General features: G+C 39.8%; 1 protein-coding gene across 1 annotated transcript in view; it reads right to left on the reverse strand.

The window, feature by feature from the left end:
* slitrk6 (SLIT and NTRK-like family, member 6) overlaps window positions 1-1114 on the reverse strand; it is a 41981-nt gene extending 40867 nt beyond the window's left edge. The window contains exon 1 of the mRNA XM_054780104.1: window positions 719-1114. The gene's annotated coding sequence lies outside the window, so the exon portion shown is untranslated. The remainder of the gene's footprint in view (window positions 1-718) is intronic.
* Window positions 1115-15698: the final 14584 nt, after the last annotated feature.

A 15698-nucleotide genomic window follows, 5' to 3' on the forward strand; every position in this document is an offset into this window, starting at 1 on the left:
TGGACAATCGTTTAATCGTCGATGAATTGCTGCGGCTCTATCTGAAACCAAGCTAGACCTAGTTGAATTAGAACAGCGCGGGCCTCTGTCAAGGCTGGACTATCTCAGTTTAGATCCGTGTAAAATTGAGCGTTCTCATTAAACTTCACTCAAGCAAGTCCTGGATATGCACAGTTATCCACATTCACTCCAAAATGTGCCAGTAGTCAAAATGGTGTAATTTTTAGGAGACATTGCATTTACGTTCTAAAACATTCAGCCATGTTAAGTCTGTATGAAGTTCTTTCTGCCTCAGTTACAGTGGACAAACACTCAATTTTGGCATTGCATGTTTTGTGATGGTCGTGATATGGCACGCAGAGGGTACCTGAGAAGCTTCCTGTTAATGCAAATAAGACACGCCTATAATACATAAGGGACAGGGACAAGAAAGGAATGGTGGGTGCACTTTAGTGTGGAAATAAACGGCATTGAGTCTTGGGGATAAACAACCAGGTGGGCTCAAGGTTACCTGTCAGGTTCAGGCTCTATTTATTTTCAATTACACATGGACATTGTGAACCAGTCTTATGTTTCCGTGGTATAAACATTGTCTAAATTTGAGGTTTGGAGTGTTCTCCATCACACAATGTGAACACGATAACATTCGCTGTCTGAAAGTTCCAAAATAAGTCAATATAAAAAGAGAAGAGAAAATCCAAAGGCACTGCATTCTTACCGGCGACAAGTGATGGGGAAATAAGCTATTCCAAATTTCACCACGTCGAGTCCATCAGTGCGCGGAACCCTCCTCACGGCGAGGGTGAACTTCCAACGGCGCCGCTGGTCAGCTCTCTGCTTGTCCCGGTCACTGACGCGAAAAAAATGTCCTCACTCCAGTGGTCCCGGGACAATGAGCGACACTCCTCTGCCGCCTACCCCGGAATTAATTATGATAAAGTTGCGGTCCCAGCCAAAGGAATAAAAGTACAGTGATGCTGAGTAAAAAAGCTGCCAATTTTGCGCGTTTTTTTCCACAAGCCCTCAAAGTAATCAGCAAATGCCGTCCTCTCGCAGCGCTGTGCCTTGTGGAGCGTTAACAAATCTGCGACGCCTTGGCTCGTCTGCCCCGTAATTTGCATGCGGTGGAGGTGCAATACGTGGAAAAGGGAGAACTAGCAAGTTTAAAGGAAAAGGGCACATACACATCCGGCAGTGCATGTCAAAATAAGAGCCTTCACTACATAAAACAATAGAAGGCTTCAAGTTAAACTTGCTTTATCTACCCATCGCTGTGGTCCTTTTAACCACACGACAATTATTATTAGCGTTTACAGTAAATTAGACATTATGATGTACTTTCAATAGAAAGCATGAACGTGTTTCAAACGAAAGGTGACCCACTTCCGGTATTTGCCTTGCCGAATGCGTGGTAGTGATAATACAGATGGGAGACGCTGTTACACCTAATCTCGTCTTCCTCGTAGAGTTTCTTACATTACTAAGGGGAGAAATCCTTGAATTGGTGTTCTTTAAATAGCCAGGCTGCAGCATCCCAAATGGTTGGTGTTATGTAATAGGTAGCAGGAATAATAGAATAATAACACTACAGTACAAATGATCCAGTGGAAGATAAAAAGAGATCCAACGCAGGGAATGCTTAGCCAAATGTATGGTTGTTACTGTGGGAAGGAGGGGATGGTTCTGCTCAGGTGCTCACGGTAGCAAACTGCAAGCTGCTTAGACAGTGTTTGAACTCCTCATGGCCATATATGATGATAACATGCCACACAGTATTCCAGGCCATGCTTCTCTGTGACAAAGCCCCGATGGAAACTGATTCATCCACTGTCTAAATTCGCTGCAGTTTTACGGGTCCATCGCTTTCAGATGGGCTGCAATGTGGCTTTACACAGCTTGGAGCCCAACTGGGTTTGTCACCAGATTTAGGGTGAATTATGCTCCCATCTGGAGCATGGGTAAGTTTGTGCAAGAAGCTTGCCAGTGGCACAGACTTCAGCCGGCATAGGATGACCGAGTAAATAGCTCCAAATCAAAAGACTTATTGATGTTTATTATTGGAGTTTAGTCACAATTGTGTGTTGAATCGAGATCGAACCTAAAATACACTCATCATGGGAATCAATATCATATCAATTTGAGACATCATTGTTTGATTTATTTTTTGTTGTACAGCAAAGTACAACTTCAGTGGTATATAAAATATAAACAAGTGCACAAATTTTAATTCTCTAATTTACACAGTGTCCACATTATTCATACACACTTAAATGTTTCAAATCATCAAACAAATTTAAATATTAGTCAATGACAGCACGACTGAACAGAAAATGCAGTTTTTGAATGAAACTTTTTATTAATAAGGGAGAAAAAAAATCCAAAGCTACATGTCCCTGTGTGAAAAAGTGATTGCAACCTAAACCTAATAACTGGTTGGGCCCCCCTTAGCAGCAACAACTGCAATCAAGCGTTTGTGATAACTTGCAATGAGTCTGTTACAGCGCTGGGGAGGAATTTTGGCCCACTCATCTTTGCAGAATTGTTGTCATTCAGCCACATTGGAGGGTTTTCCAGCATGAAGCGCCTTTTTAAGGTCATGCCACAGCATCTCAATAGGATTCAGGTCAGGACTTTGACTAGGCCACTCCAAAGGCTTCATTTTGTTTTTCTTCAGCCGTTCAGAGGTGGACTTGCTGGTGTGTTTTGGATCATTGTCCCGCTGCAGAACCCAAGTTGGTTTCAGCTTGAGGTCCCCAAAAGATTGAAGACATTCTCCTTGAGGATTTTTTGGGAGACAGCAGAATTCGCGGTTCCATTTATCACAGCAAGTCTTCCAGGTCTTGAAGCAGCAAAACAGCCCCAGACCATCACACTACCACCACCATATTTTACTGTTGGTATGATGTTCTTTTTCTGAAATATGGCGTTACTTTTACATCAGATTTAATGGGACACACACCATCCAAAAAGTTCAACTTTTTTCTCGTCAGACCACAGAGTATTTTCCCAAAGGTCTTGGGGACCATCAAGATTTTTTCTGGCAAAATTGAAACAAGCCTTAATGTTCTTTTTGTTCAGCAGTGGTTTTCGTCTTGTAACTCTGCCATGCAGGCCATTTTTGCCCAGTGTCTTTTTTTATGGTGGAGTCATGAACACTGACCTTAACTGAGGCCTGCAGTCCTTTTGAATTTTGTTGTGGTGTCTTTTGTGACCTCTTGAATGAGTCGTCGCTGCGCTCTTCGGGTACTTTTTGCTGGCCACTCCTAAGAAGGTTCACCACCGTCCCACGTTTTCGCCATTTGTGGATAATGGCTCTCACTGTGGTTTGCTAGAGTCCCAAAGCTTTAGAAATGGCTTTATAGCCTTTTCCATACTGATAGATCTCAATCTCAGTTATGTTTTAACAGAGGGGGACAATCACTTCTTCACAAAGGGCCATTTCTCCCTTAATAAAAGTTTCATTTAAAAACTGCATTTTGTGTTCAGTTGTGTTGCCACTGACTAATATTTAAAATTGTTTGATGATCTCCAGCTTAAGTGAGACAAATATGCAAAAAAATAAGAACCAGGAAGGGGGCAAACACTTTTTCACACCACTGTTTGTTTTGCCCACCAACAAGCTTTTGGCATAATTTTGTCTGGACAATTGGTAGAGTTCATTACAATTGGCTGAATTCCTGTCTAGCTCTTGATTTGAGGTGAAGTTGAACAATTTGGAGGTCGTTCTTCTTCATTAAGCCATCCAGTTTGTGCAGTGCACCAGTGCAGAGGGGTTTAGTAGCCGGGGGAAGGATGAGACAACAGTGGACACAACAACAGTCGTCTCAACCACTGTAGTAGTCTCATGATGACAGCAACGATGGTATTGGTCCGCTTCCAGCCTCGCCACCGCCAATAACGAGCATATAAATGTGAAGGTGCAGTGGTGCCCTTGTCAACCACATCTCCGGGGGCAGGGACCACCAATCACAGGGTGAGAGAGAAAGACAAGAAGGAGAGGGGTTAGTAACACACGACATAAATGGTCAGTATCATCGAGACAAATGTTTCAATATTTATTGGGGTGGGGGCAGGGTTGGGGGTTTTAGGGGTAACGTAATTTGGGGTTGGATGGAGGGTCAGGAAGAGGACCTGGACCTGACCTGGATTTATCAACTGCCCCGCCAGACTGCTCAGCCCCCCCACCCCTCCCCCACAACATCTTTGAAGTTAGGGCAGGGCAAAAGTGAGGGCAGAATAGCTTGACACACAGCCATTTATGTCTAACCCACCGGCAGTACACCCTTATGTCATTTTTCACCCCAAGGGTCATGTGACTCGGCATTACAAGGTCTCAGGTGTGAAGAGGGAGCAGTTAAATTTGGTGTTCTTGCTCTCAGACTCTCTCATACTGGTCCCTGGAAGTTCAACATGGCACTGCATGGCAAAGAACTCTGTGAGGATGTGAAAAACAAGAACTGTTGATTTATTTTAATTAGTAATATATTATTTATTATATGTTGTTATAATTTTTATATTGTTATTATTTTTACGATAAATTATTATTTATATAAATGTATTTATTAACATTTTTAATGAAAAAAATACTGTTTTCAACGGTTACATGGCTGCTTGGAAGGCACTAAATTTTGACCATGTTGCAAGCATTATAAGCTGCCCGCTTCCTGCTTCGAGAATGAAAGTTTCCCCACGCAACAAAAATTGAGCTTTCGCTTTTTTTTTTTTTTTACTGTTCTCCAATATCTCCATCATTTAGCGTCATTTTAAACCTTGGTTGAAGACTTGATTGTTGACAAACATGGCGATGTGGCAGCAAGATCAACACGAACACCACCTTCGTGTTTTGCTAGGAGTTATTTCTTGAATTCTGAATTTCTCACCTTCTTTATCAAAATGCCGGCATTTGCAACTTTCTTTGGCTCCTTTGTGGGTTATTTTGCAGCCGTGATGAAAAGAAGGCAGACTTGTGGCATTTGTGTTAGTTAGCAAAGAACTACAGTCAACAGCTGATGACACCATAGACGGGTCTGGAGCAGGGGGACATTGACTTCTGGTTCCGCTTTTCAGTTCACAGCATGCTAACAGGCTGCTAACAGGATTTGTGATAAAAATATGTCACAAATACAGTTGGACTCACAAAGTGTATTCGTAACTAATCGTGTGGCATTATGCTAACTGGAAAAGTAAACATTTTTATATAAATATTTGACCTAAAACGAAAAATACACTAACCAAGGCATACCCTAACCAAGATTCTACTGTATTTGAGCTCAATGACTGTCATTTCAGAGAACTGTGCTCCTTATTCTATCATCATGTTGGTTTTTTTTTACCGAGATGTGTCCTTACTTGTAGCACGTTACATAATTGTCCAGTGTTCGCTCGATGTAAATGGAGTAATTATTAGCGGATGCTGAAGCTGGACGCAGATGCTGTTTTACTTTCTCGATGCTTCCCTTTTTCTGCTTTTTCTTACATAATGCAGTTTTTATGTGTGTGGGTTGTATTTGGTAGTCTCCAAGCAATCTGTGGGGTGCTGTTAAATGTAATCAATCCATATTTTTCATTCTGTTTTCACTTTGGGGCAATTTAAACAACACAGTTTTTTAACAGAGATGTTTTTTTATATTACTGACATTTTGTACAGTCATTTGAAAATGGGTTTTGAACAAGGACGTTTCGGGAAACAGCTCGCTTTTCTGGAAAAACTGAGAAAAGCCTGTCAATGTTGTTCATGTGCAAGTACGCCTCAACCAAAACAATAGTGGCCCAACACAAGGTTGTTGTTGTGTTAGTGCTTATTATGGTTCGCCTGCAAAATGTACAGATTGGATTTCGACGTACATTAAATTCGAAACCCATGCCTTTGCCGGCAAAGGGTATTCAAAAGATAGTTTGGTGAAAGGGATAGTTCTGATTTTTTGACATGAAGTTTATGACAAGTGTAGTGCATCAACAGTGACATACCCCCCACCGATTTGGTCCCGTGAGCCCAGGTCTGGTCGGAGATCTGTGACAAGGAACGTAGTTCCGCTTAGTTGCTTGGGCCATTTAAGTAAAGAGTTTGACTTTTAAGTAAAGAGAGTCTGCGTTCAAAAGAGAAATGCATTTGCATCACAAAAATGCCTCCTCAAAAAAAAAAAAACAGACCTCACAAATTGCTCTGTATGTGACGAAGACGCTCGCATCTTCTTCCGCTGTGGAACACACACGTAAACAAGATGGCCACGGCGCTCCGTCGCAGAAGTTGCGTCTTCGTCACATACACGAGAATGCACAGGCGACAGTGCGCAGGGATACGGTGGGACACTAATATAACGCCCGATTTGTGAGGTCGGATTTTTTTTTCAGGAGCCATTTTTGTTATGCGAATGTATTACTCTTTTGAACACATCGTTTTGAGAAGGCAAACTCTTTACTCAAATGGCCCCAGCAACTAAGCGGAAATACGTTCCTTGTCGCGGATCTCCGACCAGAACTGGACTCATGGGACCAATTGGGGGGGGGTAAGTCACTATTGATGCACTACACCGCTGATGGGGGTGTCATACAACTACATGATCGATAAAGGGTAAAAAATGAAGTCTGTAATTTAAGAATCTATGTACTTGTTGGGTATGGAGTAGAGAGAAAATATATATTTAATAGCATAACTAAAGTATTTGCCTCTTTGTTTGAAAAGCGACAGTCGAGCACTGAACACCACAACCTTGCATCTGTTTTTGTCAGTTTCTGCAGTTTTGCTGCAGCTGTTCTTATGCATTATTGAAGCGCTTTCTGAGAAATTTGCTCTCTTTTGCAGGATTCGATTCTCCTTTAAAGACCGTTAAGAGATATTTCCATAATATTTAGTCCATCTGAACTGTAACCACTGCATCTTTACAACTACAATGTAGTTTTGCTCTGTCAAGGTCATTGTCCTCACTGCATCTGTAGGTTTTAGCAAAAATCATCCTCCACATGCAATCTTGGCTTGTTTTGGAGCCCAAGGCGCTGCCTTCCTCTTCATTTTCTGCTTCCAATTCAGAGGCATATCCGCCACGCTCTTACTTTCCCTACCTCTGATGTCACTATAAGTCATCTTCATGGGAGCAGTACGGTACCTAAGGAGCCAAAGGAGTAATACACCATTGTGTGATGCTATTGCTCGTCGACAAAACGCATCACTTGCTCTTTGCGTCGGTTGAGGTCACTGCATTACACACGATCCGAAAAGCAGAAATCAGGAGATTAGGGCTCCATAAGTTTAATGCAGCAAGGTACATTCTACTCTAATGTACCCCGCAGGTCTAAGTAATTGTCCATTTTTTCAATAATGCAACAAATCTGCATTATTGCATACGTCCAGCAAAGATTGTGTTCAACAAGCAGTTTAAAAACCTGGGTAATCTTCCCCTAACGCTTAATTTGTTCCCAAGTGCTTGAGAGAGAGACGCTTACCTTCTTAAGCCAGACCACTTCATCCTCGAGTATTCCTCTGGTTCATGTAAGCGCCGTTTCGATTGGTTGTTTGCTTTACTCCAAGTCCCTCAAGGTTCAGGTAGTGAACCACCGTGCTCCACATCGTTGACGTAAACTCTTGCTGTTCTTCCACATGTACAAACATGTCAGACTACACTTACAGATTGAGGTTTAATCAACAACACAAGTCAAAACTCGTGCACTCCACCCAGATCTCTTGACGACAACACACTGTCAAAAATAAGGGTACAATAGAAGTTCATTTCTGTCCCTCCAGGCACCGTCTAAGGGTATGTGGTAGTTATTAGATTCCAAGGTAAATGTTGGTACATTTTCCAGTAAAGTACAGGTGTGTCCTACTCGAATAGCCAAATAAAGTTAAAAAAAAAAACATTTAGTTTGGAAGGTACCACCTTTTTATATGTTATACCTTTTACCTTTAAGCGAGAGATTCCCTCAAAATGAGCTCATTTACTTTTCCTTTTTTGCAGACATGCAGACACAGAGAGGTCACTACTCACATAGAGGGAGGATTCTGTTTCACTACACTACTGCCTTTTTTAACAAACACACAAACACAAACACATGCCCAGGCTTGCATGGGATGCTTGCTCGTTGCATTTCGCAACAAGCTAAACACTGTTTACATACAATGTAAGAAATTGTGGTCTTGCTCATTTTTTTCCTGCACAGGCACAGTTTGATTAAAAGTGTGACGGGGCTTTGGAGATTGCTTTGCTTTTGGAAGTTCTTGACTGGTACCACAAGCCACAGCATACTGTTTTTGGAATTGGCACACACACAGACGTTTGTTTTCTACCTCGCTGATCTCCCGCTGCAGTAAATTACAACTTGTAATGATAACGTTTGACGCCTACATGTGCAACCATTAAAAGTAAAGAACGATCAAAGACATCATTTTAGCAACTCAGCAGGCCATTAAATGTATTAAGCACGACAGAAAAAGACATTCACACTGTTGTTTTTATCCAAATCCTTTCTATTATATCTTCTATGGTAAAGGTAATGGCCAACCTAGCTTGATCATTTCATTTACTATGATGATGACAACTGAACGAAAGTTTGGCAACACACAACAGCCTGATTCATAGACCTGGTAGGATGGAAAGCACAGCAGGTGTCTTATCAGAAATCTCTTCCTACACACTTCACAAGGCAGGGGGCATGAAACAGGTGCCACAAATTAAAAGGTCCCATTTAAAGGTCAGACAGAAAGAGCTGAAAAGGGTCCCAGTTATGCTGCACTTGAACCAAATACAACACCTTTGCTTGCTCCTATTGGATTCATTGTAATGGTGCCGTCTTTTTCAGAAATACAACATATGGCAATATGTTCTCCGAATTTAACAACCAGACTGATATGTTCTGTCTGTGCCTTAGTCAAGGGGACTATAAATAGGACATGTTGGCATGTTAAAACTTAACTGGTAGTATTTGGGTGTTTTAACCACCAGAGCGATTCTGCTCATTTGTGATGCTGATTGTGAGGAGTATCGTGCTGGACTATCAATATCAAGTCAACGCCTCCCCGGAGAGGCGAACTCAGCTGCAAACTGCCACAAATGCTGGCAATCACAATTTGATGAGGCCATCACAACCAAATTATCCGCTAATAGCAGATTGGAAAGCCTCAAGCCAACAAACGGGGCACTCTCCTCACCTTGGCTGCACCTAGAAAGTCCAGAGGAGTCCCAGTTTTATCAGTGATACCCATGACGTGTTTTTGAATCGTGGCTTCCACAACAGAGATCAATCCCTGTTGGTGTTGTGGTCTTTCATGGAAGATGGCCATTGGGTGAATTCCCATGGGGGGTTGCATCTGGCGTAAAGACTAAACCAAAACCATTGATGCGATTGATTCAGTGTCGAGACCCCTGAATTTTTTTTCCGTGACACAGGAAAGTAACATTGAAATATTTCAAGATAACCACAGATTTACTCGCTGATTCCCTAATTCATACCTAAAAACCTCGAGATTTGACCATGATATGTCAGGGCTTGTGAAGGTGTACAACAGGCCAGAATCTCATCTGGCATATGAACCACTCATGTTGCCTGAATCCCATCGATCCATTATTGAACCTAAATCTTATTAGCCATCCATTTGCCATACGACGACTTTTCCCATCAGCAGCATGCTTTTTCCCTACAGGAGTCACAAGTGCCGTATGTACACTCAACTAATCACGTTGCATTTTCCATCCTGTGAACACCTGCCTTTGTCCCCTGACAGGTGTTTATTTGACACTACTCTGGTTTATCACCTCAAGGGACCCCTCAGCCCACCACTCAACACAACAAAAGATTCAATATTGTGTTTATTGTTCGCTTCCAGTTAAGGGCGTCACAAGAGCTCATGTCACAAGATCACGCAAGATTAAAACGTGACAAGATTTCTAGTTCCAAAAAGATGTTTCGTGGGCGTTAGGCCTGGACAATACTACATTTATTTATTTATCTCACAATACATGAAAATGAACTGGATTATTTTGCCGGCCTCAATATTTTGCCATGTGCGTGCATGTCTGTTTTCCTTGTCTCTGGCCTCCAAACCAAACCAGGAAGAGGATTCACTCTGTGCATTGATTTCAGCACCTTGGCATGTTTACTCCTCCTGGGTGGAGGCGGGGCTGGTAGCATACACACAGAGTGCAGAAGAGTGTAAGGTAGTAGAAATTAAATTAGTAGATTGCAAGATATTGTCACATATTTTATATATTTTTTAACTGTATTCAAATGTAAAGTTAAAATATCGTCTCGTCTCGTTCTCATAGACCCACTCTCGTGTATCGTCTCGTGACCCCCCTTCTTCTAATTATGGACGTGCATGCGGAGCAATGCGGTTCATAGTAACTCATTCAATACCAAAGATGTATTTATACGTCTTTTACTTTTTTTGAGAGAGGCAAAAAGAGGTGCTGACGCAACGGCACACGAATGGGTGTCACTTTGGGTGTCACAGCAGTTTTAAGCCATAAAAATGGCCATAAGGTGGCAGAAGTGCTTTGATAAGAGCTCGGCATGGATCATTTGCATGTAAAAACACAGCAAGGAGGAAGTGGAAGAGCATGCAGGACTGTAGCGTGGAGAAGGTGATGCATTGTAAGGGAATTTGAACACATGCACACTCGTGCAGTATAGTTCCAAATGTGAAAATTGTAAATAGTTCATTGTGTTATATTTTTAAATAAATTGCTATTTTGATGTAAAACAACCCCAGTTTGTGTTGTTTATGTTGTGTATGGTTGTTTAGATGTTTCAGCTGTCACGAAAGCAAAACATTTGTGTCAAAGTGAAACTTGAACTGTATCTTTTCACAAAAAGCTGGTTTTCCTCGTTTCAGTCAGAAACTGATATTTTCCTGAAACTTACCTGTGTTCTACTGCTGATTACTAAAGAACCGAAAAAGGTAGAAACAAACTTTTTTCTGATGAAAGACGGGAGTCTAATCTTTCTTTTAGTAGGTTCCATGTTTGTATAGCCGTAGAACACAATATTCTGTGTGCCTTGAAAAATCTGTCAAAATTGTCTAAAATGGCCGATTTGAAGGGCTTGTCTTTTGAAAAATGGCTGGGATTGAATGAGCTAATATCCCTTATATTTAATAAGGGCCTGCATGCGGAGCAATGCGGTCTATGTTAATATCCCTCATGCTTATTATGGGCCTGCAAAGAGCAATGACTTCCTAATCTTAATCATATTGCATAGCAATACAGCCATCTTAATATTACTCAAATTTACTTGTTTTTCTTGTGATTTCAGTACGCGAAGGACCCCCCACACACAGTGAAAAGTGACATTTACTTAAAAAAAAAACTCAACTTTTTCCACATAGAACTTCCAACTAAATATTACAAGCGAGTAGAGCTTACTTGAAAAATATCATTTACAAGCAGATTGTAAGTGAAAATAATATTTTAGAGTAAATTTTATGAGCTAAAGCAATATGCTACTATCATTTTCAACTAGTTCAAAAATAGTGTTGTTTGTAATTTTGGTTATGCACTTTAAAATGCAAAAAAATGAAATAAAATACAAATATTAAAACAACTAAACAACTAATGCTATTAATAATGCTCCTTTTCATTCTGTATTATTTCCACATCCGCCCCTTGCTGTGACAAAAAAAAAAAAGACACTGACTGAGGTTTTGCAGTTGGCCATAAACAGTACCTGATGAGATGCAAATTGTCATGTTTTGGCACAGTGCGTGGCCCCAGGATGCAGAGACAGCGGTGATGTGCAGGTAAAAAGTCTCTTTTAATGCAACACAAGCAGGTGCAAATAATCACAGCCGCTGGAGTAGAGGCAACAAAAGGCTAACAAGAGGTGACGGTGCAAAAAAAGCAATGGAAGCACCATGAGGAACAAAAAAAAAAAAACTACACAGAAGTAGCGACAGGACATGCAGGGGATTGCGTCCACAAAATAGGTTTCTGTCAGACATAACATGCAACAAACCAAGACACTGTGGAATCTGGAGTGTGCCAACGGATTTGTTGTATCTTCAAAAGCTGTAACGTTAGATCCAGAAGAAAACTGCCATTATGGAAAATGTTGTTTTTGTGAATAACTACTAATATTGATAACGGTATGTTTTCATAGTCAAGCAATCTAAATATGGAGATCAAATAAATGTAGGACTAATATTTATGGTGTAAATCCCAATATGGGATGAGAAACTCCTCCTTACTGCACAAAACTGATATATAAAATAAGAGTGCAAAACAGGAAATTGTGAGAGAACAGACGAAAACCAAAACTAAAGTGGCCAAACTGTCAAATTGAGCGTGACATAAATTACAAAACAAAATACTACTACTGTAGGTAGTACTACCACCAATGGAAACAAATGAAAGAGTCTACTGCTATCTTGCGTTCTTTGACAGCAACATAACCCCAAACTCTTTTGCTGAACTTTAGTGAAACAAAATGGTGAGTCAAGCATGACGGACATCTGCGTACGCTCGTGCTATGTTTGGAGCAATTTATAGCATCTGTATCTGTGGTTCATTGCATGAATTAATCCCATGAGTAACAGGCAAGCCTTTGACGCGCATTGACCTGTCATTAAAAACCTTTAAAACCCATTGATGATGATGGACACAGAGACAGGCCCTTCTTGTGCATTTTCTTGGAGGCCTTAGATCTTCATGGTGAATGCAACCGCTCAGTGCTGACATTGTCAAAACACATGCGTACAAAAATATATTTTGTTCAGATTCAGATAGGCCAGAGTGTTGTTTACGTGGCCTCATATATTGGTCAGGTTCACATATTTGCTTGAATTCCACATATTGACAATTAGAACGTCAGTCAGTAAATTCTGGGTGGTATTTGCATAGAATTTGCTACATTCCGTTACAAAGGGTTAACTGCTCTGCCCTGCATGGTTTTAGACAGGAAGTTGACAACAATCGCGTTGCTTTCATTTGTTAAGTATTTGTGAAAGTTGCAATGCATGATGGGAAACTAATCATAATTGTTTAATTGTTGGTCACTTGTCGTGTCTATAGCCTTCATGCGCTTCAGAAGGCAATGGCTGGAGGTAAAAAGTTAAAGTAACAAGACTGTGTACATTTTAAGTTCTGTAATTGATCGTATTTGTGACTTGATCATCTCAGCTACGGCATGAGGGTGAAAGTATGAACGTGCTTTTGGCGCCATCGAGTGGGGTCTTTCGGAACATCAGGCATATTTGTGTCGTGACATGGGACCGACTGGCCATGGTCAATACTGTATTGTATCTCATAGCCTGTAGTGCACGTGTCAAACTCGTGCCACGAAGGGCCGAGACGCTGCAGGTTTTCTCTCCAAGCAGTTTGTCCAGAAGGTGATTTAATTGATGAGCGCCTTCCATCAAACTGAAGGAGGTGTTGATCATTAAAATCACCTGCTGTGGTGACCGGCTGGAAAGAAAACCTGCAATATCTCGGCCCTCCGTGGCACGAGTTTGACACCCCTGCTTGTAGTGCTTCAACAATCCAATTATTTTGTCGGCCCTAAAGCTAAATATTTCACACAGCCACATCATTCTGTTACCTGAAAAACAAATGCATGTAAAACAAGTAATTAACAGTACACAATATTATTACGAGGGCTGTCAAATGATTATCATTTTTAATCAGATTAATTACTGTTTTCAAATTAACCATGAATAATCACCCTTTGCAACTATGTCTGAAATATGCCCTTTTTTTTACTGTATTTTATTGAAAGAAAGATACATGACAGGACAGGATGATATATATTTGTATGTACTAACAACTCCAAACTAACCGAAATTATAAATCAAACTAAAAGACTTCCTTTAGTAGTAAGAGAACATTTTAATCACATTTTAACGGTCTTATTACCAGCAATAACGGGCTGCGTTCAAAAACACCACGCCATTTCAGTTGTTTTGAGGGAATTTTCTGGGATTTTTCCGGCGTACTGAAATGCAGCCAATTGTACTTTTGAATTAAGAGTTGCAAAGTGAGTCATAACAATATCCACTTATTGTTTTTCTTTGCATTTCTGTTTATTTCGACCACACATACACACATAATAACGACGTTGTGATGTTCAGAGTGTCCATGAACGCATCTGACACTTGTCTAGTGACGAGTGCAAGTAAGTAAGGGGGGCAACCTACTACTATTATATATTCTCATGTATTATTGAAATATAAGTGATCTGTTACGTATTTGTATAATTATTGTTATTCTATTTTATCTTTAACTCTCCTATTTTGCTTTGTTTTATTTTGAAGTGATTACGTTCATTAGGACATTCTTGCAGAGCTGCTGGAAACGTAAATTTCTCTTGGAGATTCGTAAAGTATGTCTACTATTAGTTTAAAAAAAAAGAATATTTAAGCAAAATTATGAATTTACAATATTTTTCGCATAAATTTTACCCTAAATCAGGGGTGTCTGAAGTGCAGCTTGAGGGCCATTTGCAGCACGTGGTTGTTTTTTCATTGTTAAAATATAATTTAGCAAGAAAAACACTTAAAAAAAAAACCCTGTAAAAACTGAAAAAAATCAGTAATTTTACAAGCATAAAGTGAAAATATCAAGACAAAAAAACGTTTTAATTTCAAGAAAATAATGTCTTTATGAGGAAAAATAGCACAATTTTATTGAAATAAAGTAGAAATATAAAAAAAAGTCATAATTTTACGAGAAACAAGCAAAACAACAAATAAAGTGGCAATTGGTGAGTGGAACATTATTTTTTATATATTTATATTATAAAATGGGAATAAAGTTACGAGATGAAGATTTCCAAGAACAAATTTGAAATGGTTGGGAAAAAAAACAGCAGAAATGAGGAAAAAAAACAGCTGTAATTTTACAAGAATGAAATCAAAACATTAAGAGAAAAGAGTCAGAAACTGAGAAAAGAAAGTTGTAATGTTACGTGAAACAATGAGGAAAAAAATTAATTTGAGTCGCAACGAGGTGAAATACGAAAGAAAAAAATGTTTTTTTGAAGTTGTAATATTATAACAAACGAAACAAAATAAAGCTGTAATTTTTGGAAAATTTGGTTGGGGAAAAAGTAAAAAAAAAGAAAGAAAAAAAGTTTAAAAACTTCAAGCACATTTTATCAAAGTGACCCTTGCAGCCTTTCATTTTCAGTATGTGACCCTTGGCGGAAAAAGTTTGGACACCCCGGGCCTAAATTAAGCATTTTCAAGCATAACATTGGCAAAATGATCTAAAATACAAATATAAAGCATTCAGAAGACACATTCAAAGACATGTTGTGATGAAATGTAGTATTCCACACTCGGCACTAGGTGTCAGTGATATTACATTGATGAGACAATGGCCACCAGGAAGTACTGTTCAAAAACCGGAAGTTAAAAAAAAGGACCAACAATAAGGAAGTCTCCCAGTGCTAACATTTGTGAGTCTATGTGCCTCATTTCATGTCTAGAGGGTTCTAATAATGTATTTCAAAGGTTGTAAACAGGTTTTCTATGCTCTATGTAAATATTCGATTCATAAATAAGGAATCCTTCTTTGCGGAAATTGACTTATCACGGTCGGGCCTGGAACCGATTAAGCGATAAACAAGGGAGGACTGTAGATTGGAACAATACAATCTTTTGTGCATTGATTTAGAGTATAGAATTAAAATGGCCTGAACAAGGTTTCATAGACTGCCACAGTATCAGCACAATGTCAACAGAATATATTTCAAAATCCCTTTTAATTATGCAA

The sequence above is a fragment of the Dunckerocampus dactyliophorus genome, chromosome 1 (genome assembly GCF_027744805.1).
Source record: "Dunckerocampus dactyliophorus isolate RoL2022-P2 chromosome 1, RoL_Ddac_1.1, whole genome shotgun sequence".
Lineage (NCBI taxonomy): Eukaryota > Metazoa > Chordata > Actinopteri > Syngnathiformes > Syngnathidae > Dunckerocampus > Dunckerocampus dactyliophorus.